General features: G+C 53.2%; 1 protein-coding gene across 1 annotated transcript in view; it reads left to right on the top strand.

The window, feature by feature from the left end:
- The first annotated feature begins 4,129 nt into the window (after positions 1–4,129).
- Positions 4,130–18,663, top strand: part of CALN1 (calneuron 1) — a 137,156-nt gene continuing 122,622 nt past the window's right edge. Inside the window, exon 1 of the mRNA XM_041425036.1 lies at positions 4,130–4,270. The gene's annotated coding sequence lies outside the window, so the exon portion shown is untranslated. The remainder of the gene's footprint in view (positions 4,271–18,663) is intronic.

Genomic DNA, 18,663 nt, shown 5'->3' on the forward strand with positions numbered 1-18,663 from the left:
AGCCTTTGATGGGGAAAAGCCACATCCATGTGGCAGGAATGCAGTTTAATTCACAAATCAGGGGAAAAAAAGAATAATTTGTGATTATCAGCTTCCCCATGTTTAACTAGTTTTTTTGTTTGTCTCCAAACTCCTTTTGAAGTTCTCCAAAACAATCCCCCTGTGCAAGCAAACATGGGTTTCAAAGCTTTGCCTTTGGATTCAGGAAACCAACCCCTGCCCATAGGTTTGCAGTGTGTTCCATTCTCTCTGCTTTTAATCTTTATTAAAGGGCTGTAATTTGGGTGATTCATTGTGAATTCAGCCGGCAATTTCCTTGGCCTGACACCTTTTTTGCACTTGGAGAGGCCATTGTCTGCCCAGAGCAGATCCTTGGGGTCCTGCTCTATGCAGCACAGCAAGGTTCTCACAGGAACACCTCTGGGAATCAGGAATTCCTTGATTCAGTCCGAGGGAGGCTGAGCCAGCAGGGCTGAGCAGCGAAACCCTGCTCTGTGCTGTGGGAACGCAGAACGAGGGAGGCAGCAAGGGGCTCTCCTAACCCAAATCCAGAGCAAGTGAGGTGGTGTGGCCTCCAAAAAACCTGATGGAGTGAGACAAGATGCATCCTGACACATCAAAACCTACAGAAATGGCAGAACTTAACACTCCTGGGCTCAGGAATGGCAGAAGTTAACATTCTTGGGTTCAGGAATGGCAAAGTTAACACTCCTGGGCTCAGGAATGGCAGAAGTTAACATTCTTGGGTTCAGGAAAGATAAAGTTAACACTCTTTGGCTTAAGAGTGGAAAATTTAGCTCTCCTGTGAGCTCAGCCACTCTGGGCTTTCCAAGCAGCCTCAGTGAGCTGGAAAAGGAATAGAGCAGGAGCATGATGTGGTGTTTGGACAAGATCCTGCCCAGCTCTGCCCCTGAGGGATGGGTTTGTGCCACCCCACAGCCTGGCTCTGGGTGATGTCCCTGCCCCGGGCCCTTCCCACCCCTCCCGGCCTGGGGAAGGGTGGCTGAGCTGCTGGGAACAAGAGGTGCTTCCTGCAGGACCAGCACAGTCTGGGGGCTCTGGGCAAGGCAGGTGGAACCAGGGGCTGATCCAGACTCTGCTCCAGCTCCTCTCACCTGAAATGCCTTTCCCTTGGTGCTTTTTGGAAGTCTCTGTCTTTCCATCTCATCTGCACAAACCTGATGTTTCCATGAGAAACAGACCTTGAGCAGGCTCAGGGACAGTAAAATCAGTGGTGCCACTTCCACTGGGAAACCAAAACCCACCAGGAGTGAAATGAGCTCCTGCAAGGCTGAGGGAATGATGCTGACCCCAGCAAGCCCAGCTGGCACCTCGCTCCTGCAAACACCGACTGCTGCTGGGGCTGAACATCTGCCCAGCTGCAAACCCTTCCAGAGGGGAAGGGACAGGCCCAGATGGGGCCACCTGCAAGATTTAGGGTGGAGGACAAGTACAAGATTTAGGGTCTGTGGAAAAGAACACATGAAAAAACCTTCTGTGACCCAAACTTCACATTAGTGGTGCCCAGTGAAGCCAACACTAAAACTGTGGCAAATGAGGGGTTTGAGCTCACTGCACAAGGAACATCTCCTCTGTTTTGGCCATGGATCTGCTCATTCTAAAGAAAAGGGAAAAGTGAATATTTGCAGTCAAAAGGCAAAATTCCATGATTCCAGGATGGCATCAAGCTGAGGTTTGAGCTCACTGCACAAGGAACATCTCCTCAGTTGTGACCATGGATCTGCTCGTTCTAAAGAAAAGGGAAAAAACAAATGTATCAGTCAAAAGCCAAAAATTCCATGAGTCTAGGTTGGTATCATGACATCCATTTGCCCCTCACCACAGACTCCCAGGCTGACAAAAGAGAAGGGATAAATTCAAGGTTTATTTCAGAAACACGGGGAGTCAGCTAAAAACACAAACAAGGCTGAGGCTCTTCCCAAAGTGGAACAGCTCAGCCTGGCCAACTGCAAGCCTGAGCCTGACTGTGTTTGATCTGGGAATCAGATTTAGCCCACACCATCCCAATGAAAAATATCACACGTGGTCTGCACTTCAGGCTATGTTCCAATATCTGAAGGAAGGGATCTTTTAATTGAAAACCTTAATGTTTCTCGTTATATTTAAAATTAGAGCAGAACGGCAATAAAATTGGTCATGGGATTGAAACAAGTTTTCAGGGAGGGAAAGAAATTTATTCTTCATTTTTTACATTGAGGCATTCGTTAAAGGCTTGGGCACATTTGATTACGTCAATGCAAGGATTAATAATTAAAGGAACAACAACCACATGCCTTGGAGAGACATATGAGCAGCTCAGGCTGGAGCCTCTGAGGACACCCTGGTTTGCTGGAATCTCACCCCTACCTGCTGCCCCTCAATATTTAGAGAAGCATTTTCCCAGCAGACTCTCCCAGGTGATGCCTTTCCCAGGAATTTTCAGCTGGTGCCTAAACCCAGGGAATTGGTACCAACACTTGATATCAGACTGACTTTGAAGGAAGACTCTGCTGTTCCCACAGTTTATGAGGGGTTCAAAGAGAAGTGTTCAGGGTGACAGCCTCCAGCCCCCAGCAGGAACTTGGCAGACAGTGATGCTCCAAAACCCCCACAGCTCCGAGTCAACATTGCCCAGGACCGATGGAGAAGGAGACTCCAAAGCCGCCTCCTCTCCGTGCCCAGAGGCAGATGGGAGTCCGCAGGCTGTGGCTGGGAGACGGAGCCGTTCTGCTCCCAGCATGGCCCCTGGCCAAGCAGTACCCTTGGATTTTGCTCTGTGGATCTGTCCAGCAGCCAGCGAGCAACTTCCCAGGCACTGAAGGTGGCTCAAAGCCTTGGACTGAGGGACAGAGTCTCCCACTCCAATGTGGTTTTCCCAACCAGGCCCAAATGGTGCTTCCCCTCCCTCCCTCCCCATCCATCCTCCCTCCATGGTGGGAATCTTCTCGTTCATTAATAACCTGCTAATTATCTCAGCAGCTTGGAGCTGGGTTGCTGCATGGAATTAGAACCAGCTTTTCCTTTTGGCACCCACCCCTGGGTGTAATTAATGAGGCAAGAGGAAGCCAGAACACGCGGGTCAGCCCGGAGAGCACGGCACGCACTGGTCAGACATTCAGAGCGGGATGTTCCAAGCCGGCCTCGGGGAGGGAGGGTGGCATTTTGGGGTCAAACTGGGCAAAAGAGGAAAAGAAGAGGAAGAAAGATGTGCTCCTTGTTTCCTTTGGTTTTCCCCATTCAAGCTCCAAATCTGGACCAAGGAGTGCTCCATGGAAACCCCGCTCTTCATCCCCTCTTTCCTTTTTTTGGGAAAGCTGGATGGAAGGCTGGCACCGTGTCTTGGCCATCCCTGCCCTGCTGAGCAGCCCGAGGAGCACTGAGAGCCCAGCCTGTTGCGGATGAGTGTTTTCATGGATGTCTGGAGAGCGACTGGATCTGGAGAGGGACCTAGAGCTGAAGGAGGAACCAGCGTCACTCGCACGCCGCCAGTGCCAGGCTGTCTCCCCACTGCCTTGGCATCAGCAAGTGGCCTCCAAATCCAAATGGAATTGCTTCCCTGCTCACAGGATGCGAGCAGGAGGCTGAGGACCCCGTCTTGCAGAGATGGGCTGGGGTGACGCAGCCCTTCCCCTTCCCCACCACCCTGGGTGACGCAGCCCTTCCCAACAGCCCCGCTCCACCCAGGGCTGGCACTGGGAGGGCGACGCCTTTGGGCACTGCCACAGGGTGGTGGCATCACCAGGACAGAGGGACACGATCCTCCCCCTCCCACTTCTCTGGGGCACTGGTGGAGCACAAACTTTGCTCCGCACACCCTCAGAAGCGCTCGGGCTGCCCTCGCCCACCCCGCTGCCTGTGGGATCCCCTCTCGCCACGCACCGTGCCTGCTGGAGCGAGCCTTGATTTCCAGCTTGCTGCTGCTGCTGCCAGCGCAGCTCCCGCTGCTGCCGGATCCGGCCCCGCGGGCTGCCAGGATGCCCCCGACGGGCGGCAGGAGGATGCTGGCACTGGCAGGCCCGGGCGGCAGCGCGGCGCTCGGGGGGCAGCAGCAGTGCCAAATTGGGGTTCTAGCCCTTTAAATCCGATCCGGTACTGCAAAAAAAGGACGAGCGAGCAGGAGAGAGCCTTCAGACTCTTTTAATTAAAGCTTGTACCATATTCTGTATTCCCAAGTCACGGCAGCCGCCCGCGCTTCCCCAGGACACCTCGGGCTCCGTCTCCGGCACGGCATGGACGGGCACCGCGGCTCACCGGGCACCGGCGGCTGGAGGTACGCGGAGGGACGGGGCTGCGGGCACGGCTTCTCCTCGCTCCCGGCTGCCGGCTGGGAGCATTCCCCTGCTTTTCCCATGTGTTTTCCTTTGCCGGGGAGAAAGTGTAACGCGTGGCTGCGGCTCACGCGGGGCCGGTGGCAGGAGGAGCCTTCCCACCGCGCACCTGGGGCCCGGGGCTGCCTGTCCTGCCACCTCCGCTCCCTTCCCTCTCCCCTCCCTCCCTTGTAAATAATTGAGTGCATGACCCAGAGTTGTGGCTTTTTCCCCCCTCGCTGCTTAAATCCCGGAGCTGCCGCTCAGCAGAAGCTAAGTTGGGATGCCTGGCCCGTAAATCACGGCAGAAGTTGGTCCCCGCCGCGCTGCCGCCGCTCGGCTCCTCTCCGTCCCCCGTCTCTCCCAGGTTAGGGGAGTTTTGCCACATCCTTCCATGCGCATTGCACTCGCAATGCAGAGCAGTTCTGGAGAGCCTCGCGGAGCGAATCCCGGGTTATTGGGAACGACAGCGTTGTTTGCACGCCGGAGTCTCCATTCCCCAGCACTGTCACCCACCCCAGCCTTCGCTGGGCTGATAAATCGCCCTTCAGCAGGAGCCCTGTGCCCAGAGAATATTTAACTGTGAACTGCCCCACTCAGCCAGTGATTTTCCTCTCCCCCTCTCCTCCTTAACCGAGTTTATTTTTTCCACACAACGTGGCTTTTCCCTTAAATTATGGACTGTGGTTCCTTCCTCCCCGTTTCAGGTGGGTGCATCCTTAAGGTGCCCTGACCGTAATGAGAGCCTGTTTGAGTCCTTGCAGCCGGGTCCCAGGTGAGGCTGGGTCCCTGGGAGCCTCTCTCCCTCCGGGATCCATGCAGGAGAGAGGCTGTGCCAGCAAACATTTATCCTGGTGCCTATCGGAGGTTAATAACACTTTTGACAAATAGCAGCCTCCTCGAGGCTTGAAATAGGATTGGAAAAGCAGCCACTAATCTCCTTGAGAAGTGCTCGATGGTGGCCACCTCTCAGGAAATCAGGAGAGGAGCTGTTTATGTTCTGCATGTCGAGGCGTTAGCACAGCAAAAAAATCCCGCTTTTCTTAATCCACCGGGAAAAACTCTGCCTTGCATTCATCTCCCAGGGTGGAGGGCTCGGGGAGGGAATCCTGTGAGCTCAGCACTGCCCAAAGCCCACAAGACCGTGGGGCTGCACAGCTGGGTCAGGAAAATGGGGTTTTTCTCCTCACCAATGGTGTTTGCCATCAAGGAGGGAGAGACGGGCCAGGGAACTTGGAAGTGAGCAGGGGGAGCAGAACTGTGGATCAGAGAATGAGCATCTGAGCAGCAGCACCTGCAGGGATCAGCTGGTTTGTGGGCAGCAAAACACTTTGCCTTGAGCAGTGAAGGAGCGAAATTTGGAGAGGAGGGGGCACAGAGCCTGCAAGGAAAAGCAGGAGTGCCAGGACAGAGTGAAATCCATGGCACGGCTCCGTGCTGAACTCATGGAGTGCAGGGCAGCACAGGCAGAGGGATGCTGGGCACCCCAGAGCTTTGGGATCATTGGTTTCCTTGCTTTCCTCATCAGTTCCTACCCCTTGGTGGTGCTTTAGCCATCTGTGACTTTGGCAACATTAGGAAGGAGAGGTGGGATAATGGCTGCATTGTTCCCAGGTCCAAGGAAAGAAAATTACCTGGCAAGGAAACCTGAAAGTGCCTGAAAGTTAAAAAGCCCTGTTCCCGTGGTCTGAGCGGGGCTGCAGGCGAGCTCTTCTCGGGTGGGGCCCCTGAAACCTGTTCCCTCCATCCTGCAGAACTGGAGAACACCGAGCAAGGTTTGCAAACCACCAAAAAATACAGGCAGCGTGTTGAAAGATGAACAAAATGTGCATCTTTTTTCAGCAAAGCAGCTCAAGCACACGGAGGGTGGGGAGTAATTATTTATAGTGCCATCAGCAGAAATAATAGAATGAATTGAAGGGCTGAAAAGTTTTGCTGACTCTCAGGGAATGTGTCCTGGCACGGACGGATCATTCCCGGGCCCAGCCCTTCGTATCTCCAGCGCTCCCAAGAGCAGCCTGGAGACACAGCAGAGCCTGGGATCCAGGGAGAGCGGCGGGGAGCCGCTCCCAGAGGGAGGATGGACCTTCCGTGGCAGCTCCCAGCTCCCTCCCGAGCCTCCTGCGCTGCCCGAGGCCGGATCTGTGTCCCGCTGGATGCCTGAGCACAGGAGGAGCAGCGCGCTGCCAGGGGAAGGGCTGGGTGCCCAGGTTTGGCTTTTCCATTTCTTTCTGGGGACACTGAGATTAAGAAGGGGGTGAGGGGATGTTTTTGAGGTCAGCAATTAGTGTGATCCGGTGTTTTGTGCTCTGGAACTGAACTCAGAGTGCAGGGTTTCAGTCACTCCTGAGCCCAGGAGTTGGGAGGGTTGGCAGGCACGGACAGGGAATTGCTCACCTGGAATCTATCAGTTAATGGTGATCTGCACCAGGGTTTCTTTTCTAAAGGGAAATAATTGAGTTTGAAGTCCTCTTTGTGGGGATGAAAAGGCCTCATTGGCATTTTCCCTCCTTTTCTTCAGCCAGGAATGGTGAGGAGTGTCAAGCTTGTCCCTCCCCATCCGGGCTGATGTTGGAGGTGGCCACTGAGGCTGATGCAGGTGGGAAGGGTGAATTTGAACCCTGACTGAGCAGCAGGCCCTGAGCAAGAGCAGCAGAGTCCCCAGCATTCCCCAGGGACAGGCTGGACTCTGTAGGACAGCTTCTGAGCAGCCCCAGAGCTCTTTCCTTCCCCTGGCTCCTTGATAGCACCACCAGGGACCATCCCCAGGTGGGCACAAAGGGCTGAGTTGAAAGGTCCCACCAGGCTTTTTTCTCCATCTTGCCCCGCCTGCCCATCTCCAACCAGGTGAGATTTTCCTGCTCCAAACTAGAGCTGAATATCTGAGGAAGAGGCAGAAAAATAATTCTATTTTTATTGTTGGCAATAACCTTTCCTACCTCCTTGACTCTGTAGAGTGGAAAGAGCCCAGGCACAGAAGGCAGAGCTCTCATTTCTGCTTTCCCTTTGTCAGTCACCTTTAAACAAAAGGAACCCAGCAGGGTGTCTGGAGCAGGAAGGGACCAATATGGATCTGGCGGAGATAAAACCTAAATTTACTACTTTGTGCTGCTAGAATCTAATAGATTCTTCTATTTAGAGCAAGGGATGTTTGTCAAGCTCATTCTCCAGCACTGGCAGGATATTGCAGTTAGAATTAGTCTGACAAATTAAAAGCAGTCTAGAGAAGTCTGAAGTGGTAAAAACACAGCATATGAGTGAAATTGCACAGTTATTGTGGGAAATGCTTGAGGGACAGACACCAGCACGCTGTGTCAGGCTGGGGGTGACAGAGCCGCTGCCAGGGAAAGGCAGGATCCAGACATGGACCTGCAGGGATGGATCATCCTGATCAGGGTTATCTGCTGTGGTCATCTCAGGTGGCCTTTCAGAGCAGATCATCCACCTCACTCTCTGCTCTTGTCTTCTTTGGTGTTTTTACCCTTTTTTCCCCTCCTTCAGGACGTGTTTTAGCCTTTTGAGCAGAAGCCACTCCCAGTACATTATTTTAAGCCCCCACTTGAATAGAAGGAGGTGAGAGGCTGCCCAGACAATGCAAACCTTGTGTTCCATGGTCACCCAGAGACTGCCAGAAATCCATGTCTGCTGGAGTCTGGTCTTTAAATAGAGTTAAATCGTGTCAGGAGCCCTGGGGACCCTTGAGAGCAGAGTTTCAAGAAAGTCATGTACAGATGTTGCCCAGTTTGATGCAGGTTTCACCCTTTAAATCCTCTTGTGCTCAGAACTGACTGACTCTGGGTCGCTCCTAGCTCCAGCCAAAGCCTGGACTCCAGTCCAGATGTGCCCAGGTGCTCTGGGAGCCCGAGGCACTGTGTCAAAGGGATTAATAAACCCTCAGGAGCTGCTGATGCTTCACTGGGAGCTGGCGGGAGGCCCCTGCTGATTTTGGAAAGGTTTCTCCTGGAGGCTCCACTGCAGGAGCAAAGGCAGGAAGGGGCTGGCACCCCCAGAGCTGCAAATGAAACAGGAACCTATTCAGAGTGTGCTTTTATTTTTGCTGCCTCATAAATCCACTGTGGCAAAGCAGCCTACGGAGCTGGAAAGAGATTAACTTGGGAAGAGGGAAGGTGTCCCAGGGGTTAAGCATGAAAAAGCTGCTGGTTCTTAAGAGCAAGGAGCTGCCATGGAGCTGCTGCTGTAGTGGAGGAGTCACCCGGCCTGGCTGCCCCAGGGTGTTTGTGGCTTGTAATGATATGCAACCCCCTGACACCTCAGCAGGCTCCAGGCCTGACACTCTCCTGGTGCAGAAGACACCAGGAGAGTGTCACAGAATCCTGGAATGCCAGGGTGGGCCAGGCTGGAAGGGAGCCCAGAGGTCCCTGGTGCCACCTCCCTGCTCAGGCAGGGCCATCCCAGAGCACAGGGCACAGCATTGTGCCCAGAGGGCTCTGCAATATCCCCGCTGAGGGAGACTCCAGCCCCTCCCTGGGCAGCCTGTTCAGGGCTGGGCAGTGCCCAGGGCAGAAGTTCTGCCTCCTGTGCAGGGGCAGTTCCTGGGCTCCGTCCCTGCCCGTGGCTCTGGTGCCACTGCTGGGCCTGGAGCAGAGCCCGGGCCCTGCTCTGCCCCTCCCTGCACACAGGGACAGCCAGGGCTGAGGGCCCCTCTCAGCTGGGGCTCCTCTCCAGGCTGAGCAGCCCCAGCTCCCTCAGCCTTTCCTGGGCACCGAGATGCTCCAGGCCCTCCTCATCCTCCCAGCCTGAGCTGGCCCCGCTCCAGGAGCTCCTGTCCCTGCTGTGCTGAGGATCCAGAGCTGGACACAGCACTCCAGAGGTGCCCCAGGGCCGGGCAGAGGGGCAGAATCCCTCCCTGACCCTCTGGCAAGTGTCAGCATGGGCAGGGATCGACTGTCAGTGGTGGCTCCTGGGAAGGGCAAAGTTCCTCTGTCCTGGTGATGGACAGCAGGCTGTTGTGAGTTGTGGCTGTCACAGTTGTTAACTGCTGTCACAGGGGCGCTGTGACAGTGCCAAGCAGCTTCTGTTGGGTGGCACTGTCCCTTGGCACCTCAGTCCATGCAGAGCTGTGTTGGTTTGATAATTCCTCTCAATGAGTTCACATGCAAAATCCCATTTTCTGGAACAAAAGGTGCAGATCCCAGAGCTGTTGTAATGCAAATAACACCAGTGGGATTAATCCCAAAAAAAACCCCAGAGAAAAGCCTGAGGGGTCAGGACCCCATTCAGCTGCACCCTGGCACAGCTGGAGTCCCACTGCTCCCACCCCATGGAGCCCAGAGCTGTTCCAAGTTCCTGATGAATGCTCAGTGGAAAGGAGATCCAGGCAGTTTGGATAGTCCATAAAAACAAGCTGGAAGAGTAGAGGGATTCTTTTCTCCATGAGGTTGTACTGGGGATTGAAGGTGCAGTTTTGTCCTGTGACCTCATTGAAGCCAAGAGTGCTCTCTTTGGGATATTTGGTAAATATCTTGTTCCCTCCTGGAATGGAAACTGTAAAAGGGGCTTGCTCTGGGATACAGGAAGGAGATGGATCTGTGGAAAATGCTGTCCCTGCTCTTTCCAGCCCAGCTGAACCGTGTGGAAGGGTGGATGATGAGGTGATAAGGGCTTATTCCTGTTCTGGCACTAAAGGCAAGGGGGATCCACCTGGGTCTCATTTAAAGCTTGAGAAAACCATTGCAGCTCCAGGAGCAGCCAGAGGCACCAGGAAACCCTGGACAGCCCTGCTGGTCCCTTTGGGAACACTGACCCTATTTCAGCCACATGCCAGCTCAAAAACCCGGCAGAGCTGGCTCTGGATCCGAGCTGGGCCCCCCAGACTGCTCCAGGGTCAGGTGCCAAGTGTCAAAGCCACTGCTGGGGGCAGTGAAGGTGGCCCTGCCCAGACAGTGGGAGAATGAGACGGGCTTTTCCAGCCCAAACCAGTCTGGGATCCATGAGAAGCCCTGGCAATCCCGTGATGCTCGTCTGGAGGTGCAGGCTGGATGAGAGGAGCTGCTGTGTCTGTGAACATCCACGGACAGGGGGACAGGAGTGCCTGAGGCCCTGAGGGCACAGAGGGGACCTTGGTGCCACCCAGGGGCACTGGGGACATCCTTGTGCTGCTGCTGTGGCTCAGCAGCTCTGCGAGCCTGGAGCCCAGAGCCAGAGGGGATTGCCTGGACGGACAGACTGCCTTCTGAGGGCAGGGAAGGGGTGACCGTGGGAGCTGCAAGCACGAGGGGCAGGAAGGGAAGGAGAGGGCGAGGCTGGGGAGGTTCCCTAGGCTTTTCCAGAGATTCCAGAGAAGATTTGCAGTGGGGTTGTAAGGAAACACAAAGTTCCCCATGGCCCTGTCCTTGTCCTGAGGACTGTTCCCTGTGGGGACATTTCTCGTGTGCCTCTGGAGAGAAAACCACCAAAATAAGGTTTGTTTATTAAAATTAATGGCAGGGTGAGGGGGGGAGATGTGAGGGGAGTCCTGGCACACCCCTGGCACCCCCTGGTGCTGAGCTCCAGCCCCAGGCAGGGTTGCAGAGCAGTGTGGGAGGGAGGGCAGCCTTTGCACGGGTGTTTGTACAGCACAGCAGGCTCTGGTCCGACCGCAGAGCCCAGAACTCCCTCTGGGACCTGGGGAAACCAGAGTCTGCCAGGTGCCTTCCCTCCTCCCTCCCTGCCACCCCTCAGGCCACTACCCAAAGCAAGCTCATCAAAGTCCCTTAAAGCTATTTGGTTCTGGTGGTGCCATGCCTGAGATTCACTCTAAAGGGTTTGGAAGAACGGATTAGCTGAGTTTAAGGGTGTGAGTTATGAAGAGAACCTGCTCTGTGCAAAGCACAGGGTGACCAGTGATGATTGGGCTTCTTCTTGACCATTAGTTAAACACTTTGTGTCCAAACTGTGATCCACATAAAATTGATGGAACATGTCTTGCAGCTCTCAGTGTCCAGCAGCTCCAGGAAGAAATATCTATTTTTCTGGCAGTAGAAAAAAAGCCACAGAGACTCAGGGCATTGGTATTGGAGCTCTATCCTTGGGACTCTCTAGTGAGGACAAATCCCCCTCTCACCTCATCTCCTGAAGAAGGGAAAGTGCAGCCCATTCCTCCTCCAGCTTCCCAGCTCCTCTCAACCCCTGCTGAAAACTTCCTGAGCTGAAGGCTGTCTGTCACTCTCAATGCATTATTTTATTCCTGTTTTGGGCACTTGATGTCTTCCAGGAAAAATTCAACAAGATAATTGGGAACTATTTGCAAAAACACTTCCTCTGCCTTTTTCTTTTTTTGAAATCATTTCTTGGTAATTTCCTTGTGTATCTCTTGGGTCTGATGCTGTGAGAAACAGCAAGTATTTGTTCTCTATTGCCTTTGCTCCATGATGTTGAGGATGTGATAAAACTCTGGTTTAATAAGTGTTTCCTACATCCCTTTCAAGCATCTCTTTGCCAGACTGAAGGGTCCTGACTTGTCAATCTATTTCTGTGCAGAATTCACTCTCTGTCTCTGTCCAAGCTCCTTTCCCCCTCTCACCCTTCCTCGTTCAGTTATCTGCCTTCCCGTGTGCTCTGAGCAGGGATTTGTTCATCCTGCAGGTGCCCAGCAGAGCCAGACAGCAGCACAGCTCCAGTTTGCTCTGTTTCTCTGACAGAAATCTCTCACACTGGATTTTCCTGTGGCTCTTTCCAAAGCAGCCTTCACATCCCCCCAGTGACTCCTTCCTGGCCAGCAGGGCTGAGACCAGAGTTCAGCATTTGGTGGGGAGACCATGGGGTCTTTTCTCCTGAGCAGGATTTGGCACTGAAATTCAGCTCTTTAGACCTCAGATGCTGGATTTTCTAAGATTTTTGTGCAGCTGTTGCACCAGTTCAGGGTTTGCTCATCCTGCTCGACTCTGTGCCATTAAGGAAAGCTGTCACTGCAATCACACACCTCCAGTCCCCAGGCAATTTCCCAGTCACTCAGTGGGTCTATTTTACAGGGCTCTCTGGGGCTGCAGTGGGAAGTTGTTTCCATTATGAAAACTGACTGTTCATCTTTATTTCTGCCTCCTTTTGCCATCTCCTCCGGAATGAAAAGGAATGCAAACAATTCCCTGTCCCTTTCAGCCTCTCCTGAGCTGTGCTGGGTGCTCACCCATCTGCCACACTGCCCTGCCAGAATTCCTTCCCCTCCTGCTTCTGACCAGGCTGTGGTGTCACCTCTTTAGCGAGTTGTTGTTCAGAGCCCTTTTTGGCTGCCCCCCTGCTCCTGTCCGAGCAGTTTGTCACACCCAGGGGTCTCTTTCCTCCCTGGATACATTTTGAGCAGTGCCTTTTAACTCCCCTGCTCTGCTGGGTTGCTGCACAACCTTTTTTCCTTTTACCTCTGGTTGGTATGGCAGTCTGTGATTATTCCAGGTTTGCAATAGAGAGTTTAAAGCAGTTATTTTAATCTTTTAACTTCTCCTTTTTTATTTCTATTCAAGCAGATTCTCAATTTTTAATGTGTTATATAATTTTTAATTATATAACAATCATATATTCTATGTTTCTACATTTATACCTTTTTATAATTAATATAAAATTTTTGTATTTACCATAATACATATATATATATAGTCAGATGTGAACATATATATACACATGGTGTATTTATATTTGCAGTTACAGGAGCAATTCTGACACCTTGGATTGCTCCTGGCCATCTCAGAGCCAAACAGAGTTTGTTTTCTGCTTCCAAAGTTGATGTTTTTCCACCCAACAGTTCTTTACTGCTCCCCATCTCTGCCAAGGCCAGCAGTGCCCCACATCCCTAAGTGCCATATTTCCACATGGGTTAAGCCCCCAGGGCAGGGGATCCAGCAGGGAGGCAGAAGCTGGGATGTGGTACCTGGAGGCAGCTCCCTGCTCCTTCTGAAGGAAGGGCTCGAGCCAAGGCTTTTCCCTGGCCCTGGAGTCACCTCCCAGCTCCCAGCCTGTCTTTGGGGGCTTTGCCCTGTGTGAATCACTGATACTGAACATGGAGAACCCCCAGTTTCCTGCCTGGTTTTCCCCTGGGATGAGATGTGTGAGCTCTGCCCTGCCCTGGGGATGTTCAGGCGTTTCCAGGAGCTGTGCCAGGAGCAGCTCCTGGGCTCGGAGTGCTGAAGCTCTGGCGCTGCTCTCTGCTGTGCCAGTCCCTGCCTGACCCTCGGGCACAGGTGCCCTCCTCCCACTCCAGTGGCTGCACCCAGAGTGCCCAGAGCTGCCCAGGGCACCAGGGCCACCTCCTCCTCCCTGGGCAGCTGTGCCAGGGCTTGCCCAGCTTTCCAGGAAGGAATTTCCCCAAAATCCACCCTGATCCTCCCCTGGCCCAGCCTGAGGCCGTTCCCTCTCCTCCTGTCCCTGTTCCCTGGGAGCACAGCCCGACCCCCCGGCTGTCCCCTCCTGTCAGGAGTTGTGCAGAGCCACAAGGGCCCCCCTGAGCCTCCTTTTCTCCAGGCTGAGCCCCTTCCCAGCTCCCTCAGCCTCTCCTGGGGCTCCAGACACTTCCCAGCTCCTTTCCCTTCCCTGAACATGCTCCAGCCCCTCAAGGTATTTCCTGGAGTGAGGGGCCCAGGGCTGACCCAAGATTTGAGTTTTGGCCTCACCAATATTGAGTGAAGCCATAATTAACCATCACCACTCGTCCATTTCAAACCCCTTTCATTTTGAAGTCACTCCTGCATTGCTGTGACAGTGGTCAAATGAGAGGTGGCAGGACTATTCAAGCAGGCCTAAATTAAGTAATAATTGAAATGTTTGAAGGAAAATGAGAATGGTTGTCAGGGTCAGCCTTAAATATGTTTTGCTAGCAGCTTGCAGAAGAATTCTGATGAAAATTGCAGTACTGTATAAGCCATGATTGGCTTTTATTTCAAAGTAAATAAGTAGAACAGGAGAAAAATTGGAGGATACACAAGAGCACAGTTAATAAGATGTATAATCAAATTAAAACTTTTGCACTGTGATATTGCATGAGGTAAAGCTGCAGAGTTTAAATACAGAATAGATTTTGTTTACCAAAACCCCAGAATGTTTGAAAGAACATTGGACTAATTTATGTGTCCCATGCTTTAGGGAGTATTTATTTAATTTGAGGAAATGAGGCCCCTTTTGATAAGCAATAGCTCAAAGTTGTGCTGAAGAACAACAGCAGCACAGAAAAAGTTATTTTAGAGATCTCAAGAGCTGCCAGGCAAGTCCTGGTTTAGAAAAACATGTAAATTCAAGTGCAGTGACTTCAGTCAATGGCACAGAGCACACACTGAGGTGCAGAGACTGCGTCCCTTTTTCTTACAAATCCTTACACTTGCTTTCCTGAGCCAGGAAAAGGAGTTCCTGATTTCCTCAGGAGCACCAAGAGCTTTGTGCTGTAACAGCCCCCCTGGACCATTGCAATCACCTGGCACTCGTGCTCTGGGCTGGGGCAGGGTGGGCATCGGGCACAGGTAAGACCTGACGGGCTTGGAGCTCTGTCCAACCTCAGAGATTCCACAAATGTGGTTCTGTAGCATGGGGCCACTTCCAGAGGAGCACTCTGAGATGCCAGGACAGGTGACAAGGTTTAAGGTATTCACCATCTGGATCCCAGTGCTTCCCAGGTTTCCAAAGGCTGGGATCAAGCCTTGGTGCTGTCAGAGCCCTGGGGGCAGCGACCCTGTCCTGGGGCCACCAGTGCCACCAGGGAGAGATTGTCCTGCTCTGCTCTGGGCTGGGCCAGCCCCATCTCGAATACTGGGTGAAGTTTGGGGCACCACAATGTAAGAAAGCCATGAATCCATTAGGAAAGCCATGAATCCATTAGGAAGCATCCAGAGGAGGCCATGAAGAAAGTGAGTGGCCTTGAGGGGAAAAGGAGCAGCTGAGGGCACTGGAATGTTCAGCTGGAGCTGAGGAGACTGAGGGGAGACTCATCATGGTTCCATTGTCCTCAGGAGGGGCAGAGGAGGGGCAAACACTGATCTCTGCTCTGTGTGACAAGGACAGGACCTGAGGGAACAGCTGGAGCTGGGCCAGGGCAGGGTCAGCCGGGATCTCAGGGAAAGGTTCCTGAGGGTGCAGTGCCCAGAGGGTGCTGGGCACTGTCCAGGCTCCCCAGGGAATGGGCACATCCCCGAGACTTCCAGAGCTCCAGGAGTTCCCAGGGATGGCCAGGCTGGGATTGTTGGGGTGTCTGTGCAGGGCCAGGGCTGGGCAGGGTGATCCCTGGGGGTCCCTTCCCACTCAGGACATTCCATTATTCTGTGATGCCCTGAGCATCCTCACCTGGGTCCCACCCACACCCTGCCCATGGGGCCCATTGCAGCCCTGCCTCCTGCAGGTACCTTTGTTCCTACCCTGTCTCCTGGCTGCACCTCCACTGCAGCTTTGTTTTCACCTGCTCCTGACCGAGCTTTTCAGGTAGAGCTCAGATGGAATTTCTCCCTTTTCCCCCAAGCATCACCAGCACTCAGCTCTGCTCACGGAGTTCAGAGCCTGCAGGACCCTTGGGGAGAGCTCCTCCTGCTCTGGGGTCCCCCTCGGGTGCTGCTTTGGTCATTCCCACCATGGAGCAGATCCCCTCTGTCCCTCCTGAGCTGATACTCCAGGCTGGAATCTCTCCTGCTGGGTCAGTGCCACCATGAGGAGCAGTAGCGGGGGTTGGGGGGAGTTTGGCTTCCCTGCTGGAACTTCCAGGAGCTGGTGCTGCAGCCAGTAGCAGGATGTGGAGGTGGGATGGAAGAGGCCTCCTCCTCCTTGGCTGGCTGAGCACATCCATGCCCTCACACTGCTGCTGGAGCCCTGCTTGAGTTTCAGCATCTCTGGACATCTCTGAGAGCCCAAAGTCTGGTTTGCATCTCCCCTGGCTAGGAGGCTGCAGCTCTGAGTCAGGGCAGCTCTGCCATTCCAGAGCAGCTCTGCCATTCCACACAGAGCAGGTCTGCCATTCCAGAGCAGTTCTAGTATTCCAGAGCAGTTCTGGCATTCCAGAGCAGCTCTCTGCCATTCCTTGGGGAAGTTCTGCCATTCCAGAGCAGCTCTCTGCCATTCCACAGGGCAGCTCTGCCATTCCAGAGCAGCTCTCTGCCATTCCACACTGATTTCCCTGCTATCCAGCCTGGCCATCCTCACAAACACCTGCTGGAGCCTGGCTTAGAGCCAGACCTGCTGGGTTTGGACCTAAACCCTGCTCCTTTTTGGTTCTTCTGCTCATCCCTCATTCCTGGCTGGGGCTTTGAGGACAGGAGCCTCTTGCTCTGCACAAGCTGGTGCTTCCATCCTCACAGCAGAAGCATTTCCAGGGAATTTGCTGCAGCACACGGCAATTATATGACGGAAGTTGGGTGAACGGGAGCAGGAATAATTTGCAAGTTCTGCCAACAAAATCTCGTTCATTTTTGTTGTTGTTTTTTTCTTCCCCATACCTTGGCAAGCCTTTTTCCTGTTTTTCTTTCATTCCATGGCAAACGCACAATAGGAACAGGAGGTCAATCACTTGGAATTGTCAATTTGTAATTTTTCTGACGTTGCCAGTTGCTTTTTCTAAAGACCGTGAGCAGTGTGTGAAGCCCTTGTTGGGTAACAGACATAACTGGATGATTACTACATTTCCAAGAGCCTTTGGGTACTCAGCACACTCCCTCCCTATATCCTGTGGCTCTGTATTTGTGCTAATAAACTGAATTGGTTAAGTCAAATTGACCCCAGAACTGCCACCCTGCAGATTTTGGGAGCAGGATATATAGGCAAAAAATAGCATCTGGAATGGAAGATTCTGTGAAAGAATCCCAGGATGTTAAAAACAGTATTTTTGTCCAACCCTTTCCAGCAAAGCTAAGAGGATCAGCGCAGGTACAGGAGAAGGAATAAGAAATGATTGTCACAGATCCAGGAGGTCAGATAAGCATGGCTTGGTGAACAGGGAAAATATGCCTGTAAAAGTAAAAATGTGTGAACTTTCAGCTGGGTGGGGATGAAGAAGGTGGCTACAGGGAGGGAAAAAAAGAAAATTTGAATCAAACTGTGCTGAAGTTGACAGATCTTTTCCTCTGCCAAAATGGTCCCTTCTGGTTTGGGTCAGGAAGCAGTTTGAGAGCAGCAGAAGCAGTTTGGATTTGGTGATTTCAGATTTAGAGGAATTGTTCACTTATTATTTTTTTTACCAGATCATTTTAGTTTACATGAGAAGCTCTCCAGTGGGGAGAGTGGAGAGCTGATCCCATCCCTGGGCTGGGAACAACCAAGGCAGTAGGTCTGGAGATTCCTGGATAAACCCCAACCCCAGCCCAACTCCAAGCTCTGTCCATGCTCCCCCTCCCAGGTCTCCCAGGCACAGTCTGTGTCCCGTGGTTCTTGACCACATGGAAATTGCAGTTTGCAGTCCCAAGGCTCAGCTTTGGTGTAGCAGGGAGGCAGAAGCTGGGATGTGGTACCTGGAGGCAGCTCCCTGCTCCTTCTGAAGGAAGGGCTCGAGCCAAGGCTTTTCCCTGGCCCTGGAGTCACCTCCCAGCTCCCAGCCTGTCTTTGGGGGCTTTGCCCTGTGTGAATCACTGATACTGAACATGGAGAACCCCCAGTTTCCTGCCTGGTTTTCCCCTGGGATGAGATGTGTGAGCTCTGCCCTGCCCTGGGGATGTTCAGGCATTTCCAGGAGCTGGAGCTGGAGCAGCTCCTGGGCTCGGAGTGCTGAAGCTCTGGCGCTGCTCTCTGCTGTGCCAGTCCCTGCCTGACCCTCGGGCACAGGTGCCCTCCTCCCACTCCAGTGGCTGCACCCAGAGTGCCCAGAGCTGCCCAGGGCACCAGGGCCACCTCCTCCCTCCTGCAGGCACCGCTGGCCTCCGGTGGCCTTGCCCCTTCTGGGCAGATCTTCCTGGCTTTTATCAGCTGCCAGGAAATGAGGAGGTTCTCCCCAGCCCCCACCGTTTGTCAGGTTTGGGTTTTCTGCACTGGATTAAAGCCACAGAGGGATTTGGGACTGAATCAAGATGAACTTCGGGTTCTGCTAAGACCATCAGAGAGTGAGGAGATCATCTGTATGATCCATTAATGTATCCCTGCATGGGCTGGAGGTGGCTGAGGGCTTTGCCTCTCCCTTTTCCTGATGTGAGCTGTGCTTGTGTGTCTCAGGAATGTCCTGTACACAGCTGTTTTACCTGTGTGTCCCAGCTACAGCCTCACCTTTACCTATTGTCCAGCCCAAATTCCACCTGGAAACAGCAGGGAGCATCCAAGGCACCATTCCGGGGTGGAGAGGAGTGCTCATGGAACTGCCCTTCATCCCCACAGCAACAGAGCCACAGACAACCTTCCCACCTGCTGGCCAGGTGCCAAGGGCCTTCCCTCAGCCTGTTCCTCAAGTGAGAGGGCACCTCAGGCATTCAGGGTT

This window comes from Onychostruthus taczanowskii, unplaced genomic scaffold, assembly GCF_017590055.1.
Source record: "Onychostruthus taczanowskii isolate IOZ18803 unplaced genomic scaffold, ASM1759005v1 scaffold86, whole genome shotgun sequence".
NCBI classification, from domain to species: domain Eukaryota; kingdom Metazoa; phylum Chordata; class Aves; order Passeriformes; family Passeridae; genus Onychostruthus; species Onychostruthus taczanowskii.